This window comes from Arachis hypogaea, chromosome 6, assembly GCF_003086295.3.
Source record: "Arachis hypogaea cultivar Tifrunner chromosome 6, arahy.Tifrunner.gnm2.J5K5, whole genome shotgun sequence".
In the NCBI taxonomy this organism is placed as follows: Eukaryota; Viridiplantae; Streptophyta; class Magnoliopsida; order Fabales; family Fabaceae; genus Arachis; species Arachis hypogaea.
The window spans coordinates 9,795,667-9,804,144 of record NC_092041.1 but is presented as its reverse complement, the minus strand read 5'-3'; the positions used below and the strand labels follow the sequence as shown (position 1 = coordinate 9,804,144).

Genomic DNA, 8,478 nt, shown 5'->3' with positions numbered 1-8,478 from the left:
TTTTTCAAAAAATTATATATATATATAATTATAAATTTTTTTACAATTTTATTTTTAACATGATAGTTACATAAAAAAATATAACAATATCAATAATACATTATAAAATTATAAAGTACTAATAATTTATAGCGTGTTTAGTTAAAAATATCACATATCTTATTAATTAAATTAATTCTTTCAAAATTTTTTAAAAATTTGAAAATAAATGATAAATTATTAATTATTTGAAAGATACAATACCTTTTATAGAATATAAGATATAAGATATAAGATATTTTTATAAAAATTTTTCTTTCAACAACGTAAATGTAGAAGAAAAATAAGTATTTTTTATAAGAAAATAATATCTAAAGTATATAATGTGATTATCAAAATATAACTACATAAGTTATTACTAATATAATAATATAAATTTTAAATATGTTAATATAAAATAAATAAATGATTTTTTTAAATAAATATAGAGATTATTATATAAAAATTAATTTAAAACTTACAAAGATTTGAGAGTATGATATTAAATTAGTTAAGTGAAAAATATTAGTGAATTAAACAATTAAGAAATAAATCTATCACATAATAAAAAATAAAAAATATAAAAATATTAAATTATATAATATTTTTTATTTTTTAAATACATATCTTATATATAAATATAGTTTCTAAAAATTTTGAGGGGTCGAGGCCACTACTCACCCCCTTAGATCCGTCCCTTGTAATCACTCACAAAATTGACTTTTCATGCACTAAAATTCATAGTTTCACACACACTCCTACAAAATTCTCACGACATAATTCTATTTGTATTTGTATTACTATTATTATTATTAGTACTATAAAGATAAAAATATAATTAAATATTAGAAATAAAAAAGTACAAGAGAGATTAAAGAATTCGAAATTTATTTATTATTCACTTTACAACAAAATAAAAACTAATAAAAATTAACAAAACTAATAAAAATATTTAGTTTGTTATCCAATTCATTATATTTTGAGAATTTTTTTTCACAAGAGTTGAATTAATATTTTATATTATATTAGTTCACAATATCTATAATATAAATATTTTATCTATTTATCATTTTTGAGTTGATGTGCTGTGGTGGAGTATAAAATTTTTGAAAATTCCGAGATGAATATGCTTATTTTTCTAAATTTTGATTTGTCATTTTTGTTTATTTTAATTTTTGATAGTTATAAAATTTGATGGCTGAAGTAATTTGTTAATTTTTAACTATAATTTTAAATTTTATTAACCTAAAATTTATTAAATTTAAATATTTAAAATTGTATATTAGATTTTTAATAATTTTATTATATATTTAATTAAACCAGTTAAATTCCAGTTAAATCTCGATTAAATCTTTAAATTATTGAATTAGTTATTCTATCAGTTTATTAATCGGTTCGATTTTTACAATCTTGAGGGGGATTATGAGGCGAGAGCAGGTATAGGTAGCAGATGAAAGATAACAACTCTATTAAGATTTTGGTGTAGAGATCATATATAGTGTGAATGAATTTAATTATTAGTCTTAATTTTTTAAATTTCAAAATCTGAATTTAAGTAATTATTGAATAATTAATTAAAAATTCTTTTTTAATTTTTGAAATACATTCCTTTTTAAGCCCATTAAAATCATTAACTCCACGTACTTTCCCTTAAAGTAGTAGCTGATTTTCACATTCATCTAAGTTATAAAAATCAGTAAACTTCCCTTTGAAAGCATCAATTTCACTTGGGTGCCTGACTTCTCCCAACAATCATTGCCACGCGAGAGTACGGGTAAAATGATCAAATTCCTCTTCCAATCCTTCTTTGTGCGGTGGATGAGGTAAGTCATATTTTGTTTTTTCATGGAGTAACACAAAACAACACCGTGAATTTCTTATTTCTCTTCTTCTGAATTATTCTGTACTTAATTGTCAGGAAACTCCAGATACGAAGGTCTTATGTTTCTAGTCTTCCAGCCGATATAATTACTGATATTTTTGTTAGACTTCCCATAAAATCTGTTTTGATTTGTAGATGTGTTTGCAAGCATTGGAACACATTGATTTCTAATCCAAACTTAGCCAAGTTACTCCTTACTTATACACTTCTTGCTGTGATGATCCGACGCAAGCATTCAAGATTCTTTCACCTTGTTGAATATGACCGAATTGAATGGCATGAAAAGAGAAACAATCCATTCTTCAGCGGTGTGTTTGAGGTCCTGAAACCTAATAGTAGCAATATAAAACTTGATCCTAAATTTGAAATTCCTCTCCTTGGTGCAAAAGTTTATGCTAATGTGCATGTGTTTATTTGTAATGATCTTTTTTACTTGAGGAGTTGGTCAAAGGACAGAGACATTTCACTTGTTTGCAACCCAATAACAGGTGAGTTCATAAGACTTCCAAAACACCCTCCAATCCTAAAACCCTGCGAGTGCGAAATATCTCGAGGTTTTGGTTTTCACCCAAAAACAAACCAATACAAGGTAATGAGAATCCTTATCTTTAAACATGATCATTCTATGGTTGTTGAAATGCTCAGAGTTGGAATATCGACAACATGGATAAATATTGAGGTGGATTATGCCAAGAATTTGATATCTATGTCGAGCTTTTCTGTTTATTTAAATGGGGGCACTTCATTGGATTGGTAAGGATGTTGATGGCAATGTGTCGATATGGGCTTTTAATTTCGACACGGAGAGGTTCCAATCCTTTTCTATACCGAGCGATCAGGGTCCAAAAGTCGGCATATATGAATTCAGGGGTTTTTTTTTGCATGATATATTTTAATGAGCCGATCACAATGAGGATGATGAAAAGATATGGAGTTGGAGAATCTTGGACTCCCATTCTCGTAAGTTCTGACAGAAATATTAATTCTTCCATAACCATGTCTCATGATTACCTTGCCTTCCATGATCGTGAAAACAAAGAATATTGCATTTTGCGGACTCACTGTAATAACAACATTCAAATTCTTGTTCTTGTTCCCACTCTTATCCCACTAAAGGATATTATCATTGGAGATAATGTGGAGGTGCATAATATTTACTCATTGAATTACCCAAAATTGAGGTTCTATTAGTTTTAGGAAATCATTTCATTTGATATTTTTTTATTAGTAGCAAATTTTTACTTAATTATTTTAGATTCACATTATAATGCTCATATTTATTTGATTGTTTAATTATTGTTTCTAGTTATTCAATAGTGTTTGCAAAATTTCTTTTTTTAAACTATTATAATTTGAAATATAATTTAAATTAATTCAATTTATAATCCCTGTTGTAATTTTATTGGTTTCACCTTTGACGAAACAAAATTTTAAATTTTGAATATTAAAAAATAAAGAACTAATTTAAATTCACAAACTAATTTTTTTTGAAAAAGCAATTTAATGTTTTTACAAAATATTTTTATAACAGTGTACTCTCTACACTAAAATCAATTCTTATATATTTGTATATGTAGATGCATTTTTTTTATTAAATAATCAGTTATCCGAATAATTAAATTTATTTACGGACATTATAATAAATTTATTTTATAAAATGTAAAATTTGTATTTCTATATAAGATAGTTAATTAGGGATTGATTTTTAGTATATTTATAGCATGATTGTATAATTATATGTTGACCGCTATTATTATAAAATTAAAATATAAAAATGTTAGATGCACAATAAAATTTGATCACTAAATTAATTACCATATATTTATCTATAATATAATATATGTTGTTCAACTTATTTTCAATGGTATTATATATATATATATATATATATATATATATATATATATATATATATATATAATTGATTTAAATTGATTTTTTATAAACATATTATATGATTGTATTTAATATAATCGTGTATGATTAATTAATAATTCATCAATATTACTAGCATTTGCATTCTACTTATATATCATTTGCAGTAATTACTTCATTCCTAAAAGAAGATGAAGCTAACACTACTAATCATATAATCATATCATCTTTAAATTGATCCTAATCGTTAGCTAAGTCAAGTCTTACGTGTAGTTTTTTAATTAAATTCAAGTCAAAGAAGGAAAGAAAGAAAAAAACTTCAATTCCAAGAAGATCATAGTTAACAATAATAATGGTTGAACTGAATGTGGCTGGCAAGCTTCAAAATAATTAAAGGAAATTAACAAAGCGTGGCAATAACGAGATACGGCCACGCTTTTGAAGCGTAACAATAGCAAGTGATATGACTACGATTTAAAAACGTGGCCATAGCTAGAGATATGGCCACGCTTCAAAAGCGTGGCCATAACTAGATACGTGGCCATAGCCTTACCAAATTTAAAAAAAAAATCTTTTTTTCCTGATTTTTCCTTTATCACTGCACAATATAAATTTTTAGTCATTTTTTATTACCAAACCTATAAATATAATGCAATTTTTATTTCAAGACAAATCAAATCAAATAGTAATTAGTGACGTATATAATTTTTACTATAATTATTTTATACATTAATACTCAAATACATAATATATCTCAGTTCAAAATTCTTATTTCTAAACCAGAGTATAATAGCAATAATCAAATGGGCAAAACATCATCTCCATATATATATATGTCCCACGGAGAAAGAAAACACTAGGGCACTCTTTTTTTATATGGATAATTATGGATAAAAGAACGGACGGAATTTAAGAGTTTAAAATTACAAGTCACATTATATATAATAAATTCTATGCTTGTCCTCTACCAACTAACAACAAAAATGAAATTCTTTAAATAGTACAAAATGTCGTCACCCGAGTCGCGATTAATTTCCACAATTAAATAACCTGGGTCCATCTTCAATAATTGGACTTGGCTAATGATGGCTGTTAAGTAATTCACCTGTAGTGATAGGGACTCGAGCAATCTAACGTAATCAGCAGTTGAGCACCATGCTGGAAGATAGAATGCATCACATATCTTCTTCAAGTGTTTTTCTTCCCATGGCTTTAAGGATTCTTCATCAGGGCCAAGATCTCTGTGGCACCATGTTACTATTATTATGGTGGCACCCGGTGCAGCTACTCTAGCCAACTCACTCACAAACTGCAAGTGGGGAAATCAAAATCAAAAGGGAAGAGAAATAGCATTCAAGTTCATTATTCTCCTATGCAAAAACGATGTTTCGTTTGATGGACTTTGGTGGGCTCTAATTCTAAACTTAGCTCTTCTTGTGAACCTAAAATGGAATTGCATAGTAGTTGACTAAGTCAGGATAAATGCTAAAATTAATACTTTTCCATTAACTTTTTCCATATATATCATTTCAAACTGATGTATGTATATTTCAGTGATTTTATTTTATCTTATTCAAACAAAAAGCAATAAACTACAAAAGGTAGGATTTGAATCACTGGCCACTTGAAAAGAACTAGGAAGCAGCTAAATGAGGTTTGGTAAGAAAGCTTAGTTCACATAGGATTTATTTAACACCATATTTTTATTTTTATTTATTTAACACACCAATATAAATCGTGTGTGCAAATAAAGAGAAGAAAGCAGGTCAAAATGCATGAGCAATGTGCAAAGACTAATTGATCGCATACTATAAAAGCTTGTAAGAAGAGATCTCATAAGACTAACCAGATGGTGTATTGGAACAGCTGTAAGGGTTCCAAATCATCCGTTGATGCGGCAAACTGCTGGAACAAGAAAAGTGCTGCTCCAACACTGACAACCGCAACTCCAATTCACAAAGCATCAATTAATTTCAGAATAAACTAAATATTGAAAGCAATCTTATATTTTGAAAAGGTTAAGCAAAACAAAATAAAAGTCAAAGTGAGCAGTTGGGTTAAGCAAAACAAAAAAGGGAAAAGAAAAGAAAGGTTGTGCAGACCAAAAGAAAGGAGCATTCACAAGTAGACATTTAAAATGCAGCACTAGAATTAAATTCTTTAAGGCATATCAAATGAAAAGATCTTCTATGTCTGTTAGGGGTTCGGCATTTCCGAGAGACTTATCGGGTACATTAACCACCAATTGTCCACATGCACCACTTATGTCCTGACCCATCTGCTTCTGAATTTTTGTTCGGATATTATACATACCTCTAAGAATTTTCTGAAATGCCCAAACTTTCTGCTCAGTAGTTGGTTTTGAATTGACTCAACATACCAATGGAGTTGAAAGGTATTAAGTTCACCACCTGCGAGATAGATGAGACAATATGCACACTTTTATTACATAACTGGGAATGTCGATCAAGTTTAATAACAAACAGATGCAAGGTACAAAACAATTAGCATACACCAAGATATGAAACTAGGTACCATGATTAAAAATGTAACAGATGTCCTATTTGATTTTAATCATTAAGGGTACTGAGTTCTTGAGAAACACCGACAGAAATATATTATAGACGAGCTTAGATGTTCAGTGCTTACCACTTGAAATGTTTCTAGCGGTTTTCCGATTGGTGGGCATGCTGCTCTTCATCATTGACCCCATCAAGAATTATGTACTCGATCAATATCTTCTGCTGACTATTAAGGATGAAACACGGAAGTTTCAAAACCACTGGAATTGTTCACACCTGAAGGGCCAAAAATACAGACTACATAAGAAATCATACGAATAGTGTGATTACCTGTTTCTTTGATATTCTTGCAGTGAAGCCATCAGTTTTTGCAAAGGAAAAGCACGAGCAGCAGGCATTATCTGGCATCTGATATCTTGTGCTGGTGCGTGTAGTGAGACTGCCAAGTTCAAACAAATGAATAATAAAACAACAACTTTGCTATTAGCTGAAAATCAACACACAAAACAGGACAAATTAAAACAACAACCCTCCAACACTTAGCTATTAGCTGACACCAAAAGACTACCAATATTAGCACACGAATAATGACAATAATAACAACAAATGAATAATAATCTGAATGATCCAATTTTAGCATTAACAAATCAAAGCATTAAAGGTTGAATTTCAACAACTACAAATTCGAAAATTTTACTCCAAAAACAAGCTAATAGAATCACGAAGCTCCATTTCCATTTTCAATTAACCCTAGCAACTCTTTCTCTCTTCCTACTTGACGTTTTCTTAATCTAACGATTCCATATATCTTTGCAATAGAATCTCTTGTATTAATCAGTAATCCTAAACAATACAAACAAAATTACAACAAATACATCCCCACAAAAGATTTAAACAGATCTTCTTAATAATTAATTTCAGATGGAAATTTTACCTATTGCAAACCATATTTCGGAACACTATATACATAGTAAATTTATTTTCTCAACAAAGTAACAAACATTTCTAAGACGAGTGTAAAAACCCCTAGAAAGCTCAAATGTTTTCTAAGCAAATTCACCAAATGAGAAACATATTTTTAACCTAGCTAAAGCTAAAACGAAATCAAAGGCGCAAAACTAACAAGAGCAATACACGCGTGCCTAGGGCTCATTTCGATGTATTTGAAACACATGATTCTGTAGGAAGCAGAAAGTAAATAAGCTAATAAAGAAAAGTGAATTCAGGAGAGTAATTAGATGGGTGGGGGAGTACGAAGTGGTAGAAAACGATGGAAGAGCTTATATTGAAGGGGCTGGGATCTTGTGGAGCGAGAGAGAGAGAGAGAGATTGAAAGGGGATGCCCAGCAGAGACGAACGCACCAGCAGGGAAAATCGAGCAAAACAGAGACGAACGCACCAGCAGGGAAAATCGAGGCAAACACGAACGAGGGATGTAGCAGATGCGAGGCGGAGGCGCGGTGGAGGCGCGGTGGAGGGGACGTAGCAGCGCGATGACTGAGGAATGCAATGGTGAGGGTTAGGGCGTGGTGGCAGGAAGATGCAGAGGAGATCGGCGCTAGTGACGACGATAGTGACGAGGAGGAGACGAGGCTAATGGCACAGCGGGGATCTGCCCTCTTCCAGGGTTGGCATGGAGATGAGAGTTGAGAGTTGAGAGTTGAGAGTGACGACGGTAATAAGGGTTTGTTCAATAAAGAGCGAGGAGGAGATCCGGATCGAAGCTTTGTTCTGGGTCATAAGAGTTTTACTGTTCAATAACCTTTTGGCCACGCTCTAAAGCGCGCCTAAAGAGTGCCACTATATGGCCACACTTCATAACCGCAACCATAATGAAGATCTGTTGCCACGCTTTTAAAACGATCCTGTTTCACTCTATAGTCACGTTTTTGAAGCGTGGCAAAAAAACGTGGCCATATCTCTAATCAATTGCCACCATTTTAAAAGTGTGTCCGTTGACCCTTTTCGCCACGTTTTTAAAGCGTGGCAAGAAAAAATATGGCCGAATCTCTATTTAATCGCCACCCTCACAAAAGCGTGGCCATTAATCGCTTTTGGCGTGGCCATAGGCCTTATTGTAGTGGTATTAGTATTGTACTAGTGCTAATAAGGCATTGGTTAGAGTCAATTTTTTTTGTTTTAATAATCTTGATATAGAAAGAAACAAAAAAGGCTGGTTGT

General features: G+C 30.7%; 1 pseudogene; it reads right to left on the bottom strand.

Annotated features, from left to right (window-relative positions):
• Nucleotides 1-5,785: 5,785 nt before the first annotated feature.
• LOC112695887 (uncharacterized) lies at nt 5,786-8,021 on the bottom strand (annotated as a pseudogene).
• Nucleotides 8,022-8,478: the final 457 nt, after the last annotated feature.